The following is a 13529-nucleotide window of genomic DNA, read 5'->3' as shown; positions in this document are numbered from 1 at the left end:
TTTTGCTTTAATAAATCTCTAGGCAAACAGATTTCCTTTTACAGAAAAATGGGGGTGATAGCGGGCTCCTGTCAATTTAGAATAATTCTAGTTCACTAACATACATGGTATTAAGAACAAAATCACCCGGTGCGCACGTCATGAATTCAGTGGGGATTTTGTAAGCATACTTATTTTATGCACAGACTAATACTGTTTCTTCACGCATATTAGTGATTGAGGCCCAATGTGACCACTTGTACAACAAATATTACAAACTGCATTATGTGTACATGTGAGAGGTGGATGACCATGTGGCTGCACAGTCCCACTTTTCATCCTCTGGCAGCACTCTGCCACTAGCAGGAGCGGCGTCAGTCATTGCGTGGTACCACACTGCAAGGCTCTGGCTGCCCTCAATAACACAGAGTCCTGACATTTAACATGATGTCACATAGTAGCCAAGCCCTCAGGGTCAAATCAACAGCATCTCTCAATCCAACCTTACAGTGACGCTGAATCAAGCTTATGTCAGAGGTGAACACATCATCTAAATTGACTTCACTGGGACCAGCTTGTTTACTGGTGATACTTTTAATAGCATGCAGCTGGACCAGGAGTGGTGCATGCAATGATGGGATGAAAGAATAATGGACTGGATTACCTGAAATTGTTTTTTTCTTCTAACTGCATCAACTGCTTTCACACTTTGACAAAGTGCCCAGGTAATGCTGAGCAGATTGGAGGTTTAGCTTTACAAACATTTCTCAAAGCTGCTCTGGAGGCAAAAATAGAAAGAAACACTGGCTGATATAAACCACAGCTTTTTGGGAGCTTAAGGCAGGGACACAAGTTTGCAAACTGGCAAACAAACCCAATATTTGCAGCAAGTTAAAACGACTTTATATTTTTATATTAACACTGAATCAGTGTTATATGATGTCAAGTAAAATGTGTTCCTCCTTGTGACAAACCCACAGAGAATTTACCACCTGACAGTTTCTCTCAGTTCTGTAGAGCCTTTCATTTGATTTTTTTCTCATTAATTACATTTTTACCCTGAATGGGTAACTTGCTTCAGTAAAAAGCTCTGTATATATACAACATGTCCAGCATCAAACAGCAGATACACAAACCTAGTTGCAAGCTGGCTGACTACCAAACAAAGCTAGTATCTAGCTGGTGATTATAGTAGAGCATTTTAAAGCTACAGGGCCAGATACACTTAAAATATTCGTCTCAATGGTACCACATTTGTTCTGTGTTTCTTGATACGTGTTACATGTTCTTGTGTTTCTTTTTCTATATTGCATTGTGTTTTGTAGTTTTCTCAGGAGTGTTTGGAGACCAACACAGAGCTGAAAAGAGAGTAAATATTGGATATTAGCCAGATGGACAGAAACACTGCTCAACTGTTTGCTAAAGCAAACCGTTCTTATTCCCAGGTCATCAAATGCTGTTTATCACATCCATTGGTGTCCCATAGTGATGCGCAGGGCACCCTTTAGCGTCTGTAAGGACGCACAGCTGGCACACATTGTGGTCGCAGTTAGGTTTAGCAAAAAGATCATGTTTTGGGTTTTAAAAAGTATGTATGTTACATAACAGTAACGTAATCTGACGTAAATACTTAATGTTATGTAAATATATCATGTAAGTGACATCAGTAAGTGACAACCATACATAAATTATGTAACATTACGCTAGAACAACACTGACTTTTGGTTTCACATGGAACACGCACTGTGGTCTCCTGGGTGAATGTCCTGTTTTGTTTGACCATCAACCTATGCGTACTTTCTCAGTCTAATGTTAGTTGCTCTCAGTGTAAAGTACTGCTGCAGATGGAGTTACACTGCAGTTGGTTGAAAGCTGGTGTGTCTCATAAAGACGGTAAAGGGAGCCTTTGATGCAGATATCACATGCCAAGGGATGTGACAAAGTGCTAGTCTCATGGATGTATAAAGAGAACCTGAAACCGGGGCTGGACCCTGTGAAAGTTGCTCAGGCCGCATGAAGCCAAAAAAACAGCTGCCCCATGTGAAAATTACCTGGATGTTTGGTGCAACTTCCACATTGTGTTGCTCATAGAGAAGGCACAATAGAGGCTTTCATTGGGTGAGACGGCTACTTCTGGTTTAGCGCTCTGCTAATTTGAATGGGAATTAAATGATTCAATCACGTGGCTCTTGCAGACTTGCCAAATGTTATCAGATGTAATCAACTGAATTGTGATAGAAACAAGTCATTTGCGAGGGGTGTGATGCCAGATTTATCCATTGATTTATGGGTGTATCTTTCGCTATGTAAGTCCAAGGTCTTTTGGTCTTTTTGAGCCCAGTGGCATGGTGTGATGGGTGTAATTCCACCGTTTAGCCACTATGAAAATTGGCTTCAAATCCTGGGACACTTCCTAAGGTTCTGGTCTGTATTTGACAACCTAGGAATGAGAGCAGGCTTGTTTTTTCCTAAACCCAACTATGTGCGTGCGTAGGCATAACGTAACCACGTGCTTTTGTTGTTGAAGGAAAAAAATGTCAATTTGTAGTGTTGTACCGACATAGTGTGTTTATTTTGAAAGAGGCTGTATGCAAAGTGTACATTTCCTGTGAAAACAGAAGTGTATTTGGAAAACAGACAATGCATGAAGTTGACACGGCGTCCCAGAACATCAACAACCGACGCACCCAGGGTTCCTTGCACATCATATCTCAACATAAAAGGTCCACGACCAAACGTCAGTATGTAACAAGGTCGGAGCGAAAATGTGTTGTCCACAGACATGACATAATTAATCTCGGAGCGTCAGTTAGCTTGCAAACCACCAGCCATCAGCTAGTTAGCATACCTTAAATTTGGAGATGCAGAATAACTACTTAAAAGAAAACAGAGTAAGAGAGTATGTCTTCATCATATCGGCTAACTCCACTTTTATTCTTTGCTTTACATTGGTCTCATGTCTAATGTTACATACTGTTTTCTGATCATTGAGGTTTAATTCTGTCTCCAGAGCAGTTCTGCCAATGAAAATCTGCTCTTATCATCTGACAAAGCTTTTGTTATTGTAAATTATAATTTGATTTAGAAAAGCATGCCTTAGCTGTGAGAATTAACGACATGCTGAGGCAATTAGTTTGAAAGCTGTTGTTCATGGTTGATGCTTTACATTGGTGAGCTACACATGCTGCATCTGCAGCAGGATTGGTTCTGTGTCAAAAAGTTACAATTATTTATTCTTAAAGGTGTCTATTTTTGGCCCAAAGGTTCTTTCAGTTGTCAGTCATTTTCATACTTGCACACACACATCCTATGAATAAAACAGCATTTATAATGTGGAGACAGGTGAATGACAAGGCAGTTTGACAAGTGATTGATAGATTTGACAGCACGACAGGAGGAAGAGATGGGAAAAGATTTTACAAAGATTGACAGTGCAGGAAAGGCGTCATGACTTGACACTGGACTGACAGCAGGATTTAAAGCAGCAATACATATGATTTTTCTTGTACCACAGGATTGACAGGATTGAATTGTTGATCAATTCCAGTGACTCCAACATCGCTCGTCTTGCTGCTGAGAATTCTCTTACCTCAAGACGCTCTGAAACAAATGAGTCAAGAATTGCTACAAATCAAGTTTGAAAATACTTGATTATTCAGTTGTATCATAAAATATTTCCATTTCCATAAGTAAGCATCTTTTGATCATGTTGTTTTCAATGTCCTACATAGAACAAACAAACAAACATGCTGTCCTTCCTCTGTAGATAGCTACTAATATCTGAAGCAATTTCAATCAAAATGATCTCATTAAAAATTACATTTTGCTTGATGAGTCATCTTAATTTCCAAATTGCTCGTTGTGTGTGAACAGATGGAAGAACACGCAATCAAGGTTGATAAAGCATGACAATTTAATATTGGAATAGAGCCTGGTAAACCATTTGCTATCATCACATCAGTCTCTTAAAAGTGATTTATCATTGAGTAAGCCCATTACTTGGTTTTCACCCAAATCATTGAGCATGAGATTGATTAAGCCTCCAAAAGTCATTTTGTTTGAGGACAGTGTGATATGCGATAGGCCTCAAAGTGCCAAACATCGTGCTTTAAAAGTACTGCCAGTTTCTACCACCCTCCACAAACATCAGCTCTCCCAGGCTGCTCCCTAATCCAAACAATCAAAGGTGCTTTCATCCTGTAAAATTATGAGCTTGTTTGCCTGCAATTAGTTTGGTGTGAACCAACTCTATTAGCGTGGCTCAGTGATTTCTCTTCTTTTTCCTCCCGACAGATCTCTTGATCCGTGTTGTGTGCATAATTAACCATCAATGATTAGCTTCTCAGCTGAAGTGGAGAACACCAGTAAACCAGGAGCTCCTGCTCTTATCAGCTTTAAGGATCCCTGATGGATCCACAATAGACCACTGACCTCTGTTTGATCCAATTCTGTTCAGATGTACTACATTGGTGAATTCAGCTGTTCTGACCCTGTATAGTCACAAGTCTATATCATCAACAAATATTCTCTTTGCCTTTCTGTATGGCCACTGCATCAGATAATCATGGACTCATAGAGACTGAACACTCCCCAACCAATCATAGCAGTCCATCGTTCACGACTTGCAAGGCATCCATAGGGGGTTGGGAAGGAGGTGTCAGTGTCTGACTTCACTGTTCCTATAGACATCATCATTCTTGTTTTGCTTTGCCATGTGTGGAAGAGTGTCCTGGGCCAACATCCCGGAATGTGTCGTTGCAAAAATCTTCAAAAGGACTTCAGTTTTTCAGATACACCTACTTGACTAGAACAAAACACAACCATGTTTCTTCATAATTTTGACTGGTCGCCATCATGAAATGGGTGATCATAGCAAACATATTATGTATATATATATATATATATATATATATATATATATATATAGACTCACCCCACAGGAGAAAAAGTGCAGAATAAAACCATTCTGGAGATGGTGGTGGCCATTTCTCATGTAGTTATAAATCTATTGCTGAGAGGCTTTTAAATACAAAGTTGTCAAAGGCAAACATTTCACACTGACACTATGTTAAAAGAAAGTTACTTTCACTCAAGTATGTCTTATATGATGATATGTTAGCACAGTTCAGGCCATCACATTAAGAAGCTCTGCAAAAAAGACAATTAAGATGGTGCCATAAAGAAAAATGCGTACAGTGAAGTGTAAAGTGCTTATTATGTTATTATGTAACCAAGTATGTAGAAATATGTTTTTATTGCTTTTATACTTCTAGAGATTTAGTAAAATACTTCTTTCTACAGATTTTTGAAAAAAAAAAGTTTTTAAGTTACTCTCAATTCTATGATCTCCATTTATTTGCTACATAATTTGCTTCAATTTAGAAGATACAAACACCATTCCGACTTTCCAAGGAACGGTTTGTGTGATATCCTACAAAAATGTACACAGACCAGTCTGTATGATATCCTACAAATAAGCGCCCCACGAATGACTTTACGTTCTTAACTTAACCTTAAAGTCAAGTTAAAGTCAAATTTACAGAGGTTAGGATTAGGCTAGTAAACTTTATGTGGTTATGTTTAAGAAAAGAAACGTGGTGAGGACCAGTGTTGGTTACTAGTAACACGTTACAATAATAAAATTACTTTTTCAAGCAACGAGTAGTGTAACTAATTACTAATAGTAATAATGTAATAATGTAATAATACAGTTACTCCAAAACCAAACAACTCGTTGCAACATTACTTTTGTTATCACATCAGTACTAACTTGAAATGCAACAGTCACATCAGCAGACTCTTTTTAGCCATTGTCATGCTGCGCATCCACGTCACAAAGCAGCAACCTTCTTGGAAATGCTTACCTTGGCGGATGGAAATATTCCCATTATTTTGATTTTGTCGGGGGGAGAGATGTCAAGAACACTGCTGCTGTAGGTAGTTGGACAAAAACTCTTTCCACTGCAAAAAAAAACATGTCTCCAAACCTCCGGTCTGAAACACCTTGGCTATTATCACCAACAAAACAACAATGTGAAGCTCCAGGAAATACACCTCACCAAAGGTTAGCCATCCTTGGCCACAGAGATCAGTTGTAGCCGTGCACTGGCTAAACAACTAAAACTGGATTTTACTGATGACAGCTGCAGCTGCAAAGAAGTGATGAAGCTTGTGGCTGGATATGTGGTGGATGAACTGTTGCTCCACGAGGGACTCTCAATCTTTTGGGCAGAGACTTGGGAAAATACCAGTAGTATCACAATACCACAATGTCATTTATAAAAATATAAATCACTTTTCTATAGGCCTAATTCATCACTGATATTTCAATGGAATAAATTACTTACTGACTTATTCATACTTCAAAAACAGCATCAATAAGTGATTAACATAGGGGGGATCAAAATAAAATAAATAAATAAAATAAAAATCAACCAGCCACCCTCCTCCCCTGACAAGTAAAGAACAGTCCCTAAAGTGCGGTGAGGTTTGTCGGCTGTTACCTGCCACAAAGAGAGAAATGTGAACTGCTTGTTTCTCCTCTGACACATCACACCTGTGTGCTGCCACGGTTCGGCTGTTCAGGTATTTCTGGGCAGTCATGAAATCAACAAAGAGGAAATTACTGGACCTGGAGCCAGACTTCTCCGTCGCCAGTAAGCCATTATCTTGCGCCGTATTTGACAGGAATACGGCATCTGTGACCCCCGTTCAACCCACAACCGGTAGGATTCGCCTTTCGTTTCTGCTGCTGGTTGAAATCTGTACTCGCACAGTGTGCTCCTGAATGATTTGTTTTGCTTGCGCAAAACTATTTTTAGTCGCAAATGCGAGTAAAATGTTCGCACCGTAGAGCTCTGTGGAAAACAAATCACTGTAGCATATATAAACAAATCTAACCTACAAGTAAAAAGAAATAAATAGTAACTTTCACCGCTTAAAGATACTCAATAGCTCAGCTAATACCTGAAATGTCACTGGATACAAACCACTGCAGCAGCATATCGAGTGCCAGGTGGCCAGTGTGCGCCGTTATTGGATGGCGCATGGACACTCACCCTCTTGCAATTGGACTTTGAACTTATCCCACAGTAGGGTTACCGTGAGGTACCGTAGTACTACGGTACTCCAACAATGCTAGTGCGGGTGGCAACCAATCAATCAATCAATCAATCAATTTTATTTATAAAGCCCAATATCACAAATCACAATTTGCCTCACAGGGCTTTACAGCATACAACATCCCTCTGTCCTTAAGACCCTCACAGCGGATAAGGAAAAACTCCCTAAAAAAAACCCTTTAACGGGGGAAAAAAAACGGTAGAAACCTCAGGAAGAGCAACTGAGGAGGGATCCCTCTTCCAGGACGGACAGACGTGCAATAGATGTCGTACAGAACAGATCAACATGATAAATTAACAGTAATCCATATGACACAGGGAGAGAGAGAGAGAGAGAGAGAGAGAGAGAGAGGGAGAGAGCGAGAGAGAGATATGCAGGTAATGACAGTATCTTACAACAACATTAATGGAAGTAATAATATTATAGTTATAGTTCTGGTTACTGCGGTACAATATGTTGAAAGTATGTATTAATACCTGGCAGTATACATGTGTGACAATAATCATATGTGTATAATAACAGAAGAAGTATGACTAATGACTAATGATGGCAGCAGCAGCGGGAGGCATCTGGCGGGACCACGGCAGCAGCACAACCACACATGTCACGCTGTCCAGGCACTGCTGTGATATGAGTTAATCTGAGACAGTGGAGCACAAAGGCTCCGGAGAAGAAGCCGAGTTAGTGACATCCAGAATGGCCGGGTTAGCTAGATGCAGTAATAGGATACGAGAGAGAGAGAGAAGGAGAGAAGGGGCCCGGTGTATTATAGAGGGGTCCTCCGGCAGACTAGGCCTAAGTCAGCCTAACTAAGGGCTGGTACAGGACAAGCCTGAGCCAGCCCCAACTATAACCTTTATCAAAGAGGAAAGTCTTAAGTCTAGTCTTAAATGTGGAGACGGTGTCTGCCTCCCGGACCGTAACAGGAAGATGATTCCACAGGAGAGGAGCCTGATAGCTAAAGGCTCTGGCTCCTGATCTACTTTTGGAGACTTTAGGGACCACGAGTAACCCTGCGTTCTCAGAGCGCAGTGTTCTGGTGGGATAATATGGCACTATGAGCTCTCTAAGATATGATGGAGCTTGACCATTTAGAGCTTTATAAGTTAACAGTAGGATTTTAAATTCAGTTCTGGATTTTACAGGGAGCCAGTGCAGAGAAGCTAAAACAGGAGAGATATGATCGCGTTTCTTAGTTCCTGTTAGTACACGTGCTGCTGCATTCTGAATTAGCTGGAGAGTTTTTAAGGACTTACTAGAGCTACCTGATAATAGAGAGTTACAATAATCCAGCCTTGAGGTAACAAAAGCGTGGACCAATTTTTCTGCATCTTTTCAGGTCAGGATAGGCCTAATTTTCGCAATATTACGCAGATGAAAAAATGCAGTCCGTGAGGTTTGCTTTAAATGAGAATTAAAAGACAAATCTTGATCAAATGTTACTCCGAGGTTTCTTACGGTAGTGGCAGGGGCCAGAGCAATGCCATCTAGAGAAACTATGTCATCAGATAAAGAGTCTCTGAGTTGTTTGGGGCCAAGAACAATAACTTCAGTTTTGTCTGAATTTAACATCAGGAAATTGGTGCTCATCCAAGTTTTTATGTCTTTAAGGCAATTATGGAGTTTAGTTAATTGATTACTTTCTTCTGGCTTCATTGATAAATACAACTGAGTATCATCCGCATAACAATGGAAATTTATAGAGTGATTTCTAATGATGTTACCTAACGGAAGCATATATAGAGTAAACAGGATTGGTCCGAGCACAGAACCTTGCAGAACTCCAAAACAAACTTTAGTACGTAAGGATGGTTCATTGCGTAACGTCAACAAATTGAAAACGATCAGATAAATAAGATTTAAACCAGCTTAGTGCTGAACCTTTTAAGCCAATTAAGTGATCCAGTCTCTGCAGCAGAATTTGATGGTCAATTGTGTCAAACGCCGCACTAAGATCTAATAAAACAAGTACAGAGACGAGTCCTTTGTCTGAAGCAATCAGAAGGTCATTTGTAATTTTAACTAGAGCTGTCTCAGTGCTATGATGCACTCTAAATCCTGACTGAAATTCCTCAAATAAATTATTATCCTGGAGAAAATCACACAGCTGGTCTGCGACTACTTTCTCAAGGATCTTTGACATAAAGGGAAGATTAGATATTGGTCTATAGTTGGCTAACACCTCTGGATCCAGGGTGGGCTTTTTTAGTAGAGGTTTAATTACAGCTACCTTAAAAGACTGTGGTACATAGCCTGTTAATAAGGATATATTGATCATATCTAATATATGAGTGTTAACTAAAGGAAAGACCTCCTTAAGTAGCCTAGTTGGGATGGGGTCTAAGAGACATGTTGATGATTTGGATGAAGAAAGAAGAAGTCAATTCTTGAAGAGAAATTGGGGAGAAGCAATCTAAATATATATTAGATTTTACAGCTGTGTTTGAGGTTAGATAGGTACTATCTGAGGGCAGGAGGTCATGAATTTTGCCTCTAATAGTTAGAATTTTGTCATTAAAAAAGCTCATAAAATCATTACTGCTAAGGGCTAAAGGAATACAAGGCTCAATAGAGCTTTGACTCTCAGTCAGCCTGGCTACAGTGCTGAAAAGAAACCTGGGGTTGTTCTTATTGTCTTCTATTAGAGCTGAGTAATAGTTTGCTCTGGCATTGCGGAGGCCCCTCTTATAAGTTTTGAGACTGTCTGTCCAGATTAACGAGATTCTTCCAGTTTGGTTAATCGCCAATTCCTTTCAAATTTTCGCGATATTTGTTTTAACTTACGGGTTTGAGAGTTATACCAAGGAGCGAACTTTCTTTGCTTTTTTAACTTCTTTTTAAGAGGAGCTACAGAGTCGAGCGTTGTTCGTAGCGAGCCTACGGTGCTATCAACAAAATGATCAATTCGGGAGAGGTTAAAGTCGGCACGGGAAACCTCTGTTACTGAAGGTATTGGTATTGAATTTAACGACGAAGTAATCTTTTCCTTAAGTTTTGCGACAGCACTATCTGATAAACATCTAGTATAGTAACTGTTGCTGAGTGGCGTAATCGAGTAAAAAGAAATCAAAAGTAATCAGATAATGATCCGATAGCGAGGAATCTGTGGAAAGACTTTTAGATTATCAATTTCAATACCATACGTCAGAACTAGATCGAGGGTATGGTTAAAACAATGAGTAGGTTCATGTACACCTGACTGAAGCCAATGGAGTCTAATAATGAGATAAACGCTGGTAGCCAGGAGTCATTATCAACGTCGACATGAATGTTAAAATCGCCTACAATAATAACTTTATCTGATTTAAGAACTAAACTGGATAAAAACTCTGAGAATTCAGATAAAAATTCAGAATACGGGCCAGGAGCACGGTACACTATAACAAATAAAAGTGGCTGCGAGGTTTTCCAGGTCGGATGTAAAAGACTAAGAACGAGGCTTTCAAATGAATTATAATCTAATTTAGGTTTAGGGCTGATTAACAGACTAGAGTTAAAAATGGCTGCAACGACCCCTCGGCCGCTGCCTCGAGGAATGTGGGTATTATTATGACTGGGAGGAGTGGACTCATTTAGACTGACATATTCATCTTGACACAGCCAGGTTTCAGTGAGACTGAGTAAATCAATATGATTATCTGATATTAATTTGTTTACTAACACTGCTTTAGACGATAGAGACCTGATATTTAACAGTCCGCATTTAATTCTCCTGTTTTGTCTTTCTGTCACAGAAGAGGTTTTAATTTTTATGAGGTTGTTATGCACAACTCCTCTTTGTTTAATTTTAGATTTAGATAATTTAGGCGGTCGGGGGACAGACACCGTTTGTATAAAACTATTAAAACTATGGCTGGGTAACTGAACTAGAAGCTCAGAGAGGCGTTTAGGACTGCGACTCTGAGTCCTGGTCTCAGCTCTGGGTTGTCAGGGATTTAAATTACTAATAAAGTTTGCCAGGTTCCTAGAAATGAGAGCAGCTCCATCCAAAGTGGGATGAATGCCGTCTCTCCTAATAAGACCAGGTTTTCCCCAGAAAGTTTGCCAATTATTAACAAAACCCACATCGTTTGCTGGACACCACCTGGACAGCCAGCGGTTAAATGATGACATGCGGCTAAACATGTCATCACTGGTCAGATTTGGGAGGGGTCCAGAGAAAACTATGGAGTCCGACATCGTTTTTGCATATTCACACACCGAAGCAATATTAATTTTAGTGACCTCCGATTGGCGTAACCGGGTGTCATTGCCGCCGACGTGAATAACAATCTTACTGAATCTACGTTTAGCTTTAGCCAGCAGCTTTAAATTTGACTCAATGTCGCCCGCTCTGGCCCCAGGGATACATTTGACTATGGCCGCTGGTCATGCGGGACATGGTCTCAATTTGCGTGACACATGAAAAGAGACAGAAATACTGTGCAGTCCTGCACAGTGCGGGACTTCTGGTCACCGTGCTTCCACTGCCACTTGCAAGCAGCAGCTAGCAGGGGGCCCCATTAGGGGGAATTCCAACATGTTGTCGTTGTTGCAGTGTCTATAGGGGTTCCATCATATTGTCATTGATATGGACCAATGTCAGCAGTCTCTGGGGGCCCCCTTCCAGCTCGGGGCCCTAGGCAGTTGCCTAGTTTGCCTGTCCGGTTGCGACGGCCCTGCACTTACTGGTGATGGTAATGGTAAATGGACCTGCACTTGTATAGCACCTTTCTAGTCATCCGACCATTCAAAGCACTTTTTACACTACCACATTCACCCATTCACACACACATTCATACACTAGTGGCTGAGGCTACTATAGCCTACAAGGTGCCACCAGCTACTCAGTTTTTAACACACTCACACACTGATGGAACAGCCATCGGGAGCGATTTGGGGTTCAGTATCTTGCTCAAGGATACTTTGACAATCCTCCGATTGGTGGACGACCCGCTCTAGCTCTGAGCCACAGCCGCACCCTGACATTCACATACAGGCACACATCTGAATTTTGGGGAGATACGTATTTACCAGTTTTATGGGGTGTATCAGAAAAGTATAAAACGAATATTGTCACGAATTACTGTTGGCAGGGAGTCATAAGTAAAGTAATACATTACTTTTGAAAAGAGTAATGAGTAATATATTACATTTTCAGAGTAACGAGCCCAACACTGGTGAGGACGTACCTAGATTCAAACTTCACTCAAAGTTCACAACATTCCAAACACCCGTCTTCTGGGGAAATTCTAGAGGGAAAGTCTAGTTTTGTGACCTGTCGACCACCTTAACGTGCCTCCTGCCAAAATACAAAATAATGTAGGAAAACATATGAACAGTATTTGAGAACAGCCTGAACTTCCATACCCTCATCATTACGCACACTAGTGCGTGCAGTTTCTCCTGTTTTTCTTTGTTTGTAGTTGTCTCGTAAATATAATGTTAGTTTTCAGTCTATAAAAACTGGAGGGGTCTGATACTGCCTTACGTCCCTGGCCTCCGCATTATCAGGATGATATTGTGTAGTCATATCCTGGCATTAAGCATATTCTCATTATCGTGTGAGGCACAGATTATGAAAAGTAACATTATACCATTTTTCCCTCATGGTGACCCTGTAGAACTCTTTCCTATAGTTTAAGAAATACGACCCTGAGCAATTCCAGCTTCAGTTGAAGGACTCACATATATTTGGTCTATAAAATGGAAAATGTAGTGAAATAAAATTGCTCATCACACATTCCTGGAGCCCAAGGTAAAGCTGTTAAGTGCTTGTTTTGCCCAAACAACACCTCAGAACCCAAAGACATTCTGTTTACTGTCAAATGTGAGTAAACAGAAATGTTCACATTTTTTCTTTGCATTTTTCTTTCAAAAATGACTTTATGGGTAAAAATAAACAAAAAAAACCCCTCAAACTAATAATAACTGTTTGACACATTTTACATCAATCAACTAATCAACTTAATGACTAATTGTTTAAGTTCAATTTACTGTATATGTAAATTATGAGAGCACTGGGCGTCCTGGTGGGTTGATGGGTTTATAATGCATTTAATTGCAAATTCGACACAGTCTTCACTGTGAACTATCATCTAAGGACAAAAATGACTCATAATAATGATAATAATTTACAAGTAAGATAATTATAGATGGATGAATTGAAATTTAAATTGTTTACTACAGCCCTGCTTCAGATTCTGCCTTTAAATTAGTCTAATTGGACTACAGTCTACTATTTATTTTATTAATGTAATGATTATTGAATTAATACCTTTCTTTTGATAGTAGTGACAAACAGCCTCAAAATTTACTAAAGACCAAGATGGCACCTGAACGTTGCTTGTTTTGTATGACCAGTTCAAGACCCTAAAATATGAAGACAAGTAACAGATCATCACAGTCAGGTAAGAGGCTGGATCTCTGTTTAAATGTGGTTACACAAA

This window comes from Epinephelus fuscoguttatus, linkage group LG16 (genome assembly GCF_011397635.1).
Source record: "Epinephelus fuscoguttatus linkage group LG16, E.fuscoguttatus.final_Chr_v1".
Classification (NCBI taxonomy): Eukaryota; Metazoa; Chordata; class Actinopteri; order Perciformes; family Serranidae; genus Epinephelus; species Epinephelus fuscoguttatus.
Note: the sequence above shows the minus strand (reverse complement) of the source record.